This window comes from Symphalangus syndactylus, chromosome 9 (genome assembly GCF_028878055.3).
Source record: "Symphalangus syndactylus isolate Jambi chromosome 9, NHGRI_mSymSyn1-v2.1_pri, whole genome shotgun sequence".
Classification (NCBI taxonomy): Eukaryota; Metazoa; Chordata; class Mammalia; order Primates; family Hylobatidae; genus Symphalangus; species Symphalangus syndactylus.
In genome coordinates this window covers 135,441,996-135,445,828 of record NC_072431.2, presented here as the reverse complement: position 1 = coordinate 135,445,828, position 3,833 = coordinate 135,441,996, and the positions used below count along the sequence as shown (strand labels likewise).

The 3,833-nt window shown below is 38.2% G+C and overlaps 1 long non-coding RNA gene across 1 annotated transcript; it reads left to right on the top strand.

Moving 5' to 3' along the window:
- Positions 1 to 426: 426 nt before the first annotated feature.
- On the top strand, positions 427 to 3,318 carry LOC134731390 (uncharacterized). The gene is made up of 2 exons (XR_010113613.1): positions 427 to 463; positions 3,146 to 3,318. It is a non-coding gene; the product is annotated as an uncharacterized lncRNA (long non-coding RNA).
- The last annotated feature ends 515 nt before the right edge of the window (positions 3,319 to 3,833 follow it).

Sequence of the window (3,833 nt, the reverse complement as noted above, 5' to 3'; positions counted from 1 at the left end):
CACAACTTGTTTTGCATTTAAAATACATCTTCATTTTTTGTGGGTCCTTAACTGGACTGACTTTATTGCAAGTCAACAGATATTTTAGCAGCTCCTACGACTTGCTAGGGACAGAGTAGTACAGTAGGTCCTTAAATATCATCATTTCATTCAACATCATTTTGTGGTAAAATTGATGAGAAAAACAAAATCAGTTCCTGGCCAGATCCACTGTGTGGAGTGTACATGTTCTCTACATGTCTATGTGGGTTTTCTCTGGGTACTCCGGTTTCCACCCACGCCCCAAAGTGTGCATGCTAGGTGAATCAGCATGTCTAAATGGTCCCAGTGCGAGTAAGTGTGGGCATGTGTGTGAGCGTGCCCTGAGATGGGATGGCAGCCTGCCCAGGGTTGGTTCCTGCCTTGCTCCCTGAGCTGCTGGGATAGGCTTCGACCATCTGCAACCCTGAACTGGAATAAGCAGGTAAATAATTACCTTATTTTTATTAATCTTTTAGAAATGTATGCATAGCTTACATTTATTTCAATGTTTAATATGAGAAGTGTTTGTGGTCTTTATTTAGAAGTTTTTGTGACCAGAAAAACCATCAGAGGAACTTAACTCTTGTTTATATCCATTAGCCGTTGGTAAAATTGGTTTTTTAATATGTTGTTTTGCTTAAAGTCACACTGTGTAAGAACCTACTGACAATGTTAAGTGAAGACTTGCTGTCCCTTCAAGGAGATTAATCTAGTTGAAAGATGAGGATGCTTGAGCAGGGCACTTAAAGAAAAGATGGTCTTTGATATCATATTGGCTAAGAAAAAAAAGAATGTATTTAGTGCCTTTCAACTGCAAGGTTAAGCTCAAAATATATTCTTGCATACTTTAAGTACTGGTCTTTACATCAGAAATGAGGTGGAGATCAAGTTCTCTTGTACTTAGCCTGTGACCCAAGCTGCCCTCATCAATCCTTAGCACAGCCTTTCCTTACCCATGCAGTGGCTTCTCAGTGAAACCTTCCAGAGAGTTTTTTACAGTACTGATGCCTACCCTAAAGATTCCGATTTAATCACTGTGGGATGCAGCCCCCACACACATTTCCCCGAGACATTCTTCTTGCAGCCACACTTGAGAACCACTGCTTTAAAGGCATTTGTAATTGGTATGTCTTTAGGAAGCAGATGTCTTTTTAAAAATATCAGTCTAAAGAAGACACAAAATCCCTATGAAATAACAATGGCAAAAAATGCTAAAGTGAGTATAAAACATTTTAGATTACGTATTGCTTAAGATTATTCATCCTTTTATATGATACCTATTTTCATTAGTCATAGGTTCTAAATGTATCTTTTTTAAAAATCAGCAGGTTGATCACAAAGGTGGTCTACAGAAAAAATTGAGAAAGAAAATGAGCAGGCATTATTCAAGTTCCTACTATGTGAAACATTCATGAAGCTCAGAATTTATTTACTGTGCATTTTGTCTGGGACCTAAAGAATTCAAACCATTGAGAGGGAATAAAGTAGCCCATGTGAAAGAGTACTTTGTAAACTGTAAGCTGCCAGGCAGATGGAAGTTATTATCAATAACCTTCTTCAGCCTTACTCAAGCCAAAGGAATTGTTCCTTGTATGATTGATGATAAATAATATTAAAATAGCACATCTACACGGTAAAATCTCTGGGAAGACAGACTTAGAAAGAACATGTGTAAAATGTGAGAAAAGCAACTAGAAAAATTATAGAAACTGAGGAGTGTCAAAGTAAGTTGTTTCAGCAGCCGGGAAAGGAGGAAGCATGCCTAAAGCATAAAAAAAAAAAAAAAAAAAAAAAAGAATTAAGGACATTCTCCCCTGTAACCACAATATACTTCTCCCACTTAGAAAATGTTGCCACCGACATGATTGTCTAATAAAATGTCCATATTCAGATTTTCAAAAAAAATAAAAAATAAAATGCATGCTTTCAACAAATGTATTGGTATTGTTGGGAGCCACGGTATTTGCTGCGGGAGAAGTGGTGGGTGGAGGGCGGTTACAATGATGGAAACTGGGGAGGTAAGGAAGAGTTCTCTGGTGTTTGACTGGAATTCGAGGGGCCAGGGTGAACCTACAAATTTAAAGAAATGTCTACCTCCCAGTTCTGTTCACTGAAAGCACCTAGAATCAATGACATCTCAGTAGTCATGAGCACACCGAGGGCCCCGAGTTTCGTTTCTGAATACATCCCCCACTAAAAGGAAGCATGGATAAATGGCTGATTCCAGGGCTAGGGCAGGGAAAGTACAAAGCAAGCCATAAGCATCTTGTGACAGAACATAAACCCGCAAAAATATAAGGGGCAGTGTCAAAATAACATAGGAGCCAGCTTGAAAGAGCTGCCTCTGGCCAATTATGGGCAATTTTAGCTTCAAAATAACAACAATAAGTTATAAAACATTGGCAGCAAAAAGAGTCCAGATGTTCACACAGAGACAAATAATATATATAAATAAGTAAATAATGGGGAAGAGAAACCTCTTTTTTACAGTGAAATACTAACAAACATAGAAGAAATACTTGTTTTAAAAATCACAAACTTGCAGCCTCTGCAGTAATAACAGATGAAGATGACAGTCTTCAATAGATGCTAAAACTATTAGGTGAAAGTTTTTTGGTGAACAGGATATTTTCAGAGCCTCAAAATATCTCCCCACAGATTACTTGCTGATTGCAAAGGGGGGAAGTTCCTGCACAGTGGGTTCATCAAAGTGACATCATGCGCTTCCTGGAGTGAGCTGCTGAGGACACAACAGTACTTACATGGTATTCCTGCCAAAAATGCACAACCTGAATCTAATCATAAAGAAACGATCAAGCAAACTCAACTGGAGGGGCATTCTGTAAAACAGCTGGTCTGTACTCCTCAAAAATGTCAATGTCATGAAAGACATGAGGAACCATTCTAGGGTAAAGGAGACAAAATATACATGACAACAAAATGAAACAAGTCATCTCAGCTGGATTCTGAATGAGAAAAAAAATCACAAAATTGAATATTAATTGTATATTAGGTAATGGTATTGTATTGGTCCTGAATTTGATCATCATATTGTGGTTATGCTAGAAAATATCACTGTACTTAGGGGCAACATACTAAAATTTTATGGTCATTATATCCATAGCTCCCTCTCAAATGATCCAGATGGGGAAGCAGGAAGAAACAGAACTCAAATGTGGCAAAATGCTAACAACTGGTGAATCTGGGTGAAGGTATATGGAGGCTCATTATTCTATTCTTGCAACTTTTCTGAGAACTTGACGTTTTTCTAAGAAATGATTTTAAACATTTTTAAATGATGTTTTAAAATTTATTGTGTAATATGTTTTGGTAAAATCCAAATACTAACACTTTTTTTTTTCTAGAAACAGGCTCTTCCTCTGCCACCAAGGCTGGAATGCAGTGGCATGATCATAGCTCACTGTCACCTCAAAATCCTGGGCTCAAGTGATCCTCCTCCCTCACCCTCCTAAGTAGCTACCGACTACAGGTGTTTGCCACCACACCTGGCTAATTTCATTTTGGGAGGCAGAGACAGGGTCTTGGTATGTTGCCCAGGATGGTTTTGAACTCTGTCTTCAAGCTATACTCCCACCTCAGTCTCCCACTAGCACCTCTTAAAATGTCATCACAAAATTTCTACCCCAATAACATTATTGAAATATACTTGAGCAGTAATACGAGTAAACTAATATTAATGAATGATTTAGAACCAGAATTCTAATCTGGCTATGCATGGCTCACAGATTTGTTTTGTTCGGCCTATAAAATTGGTCCTTACAGTAGGTTAGTAGGGGGGTTTTGTGTGTGTG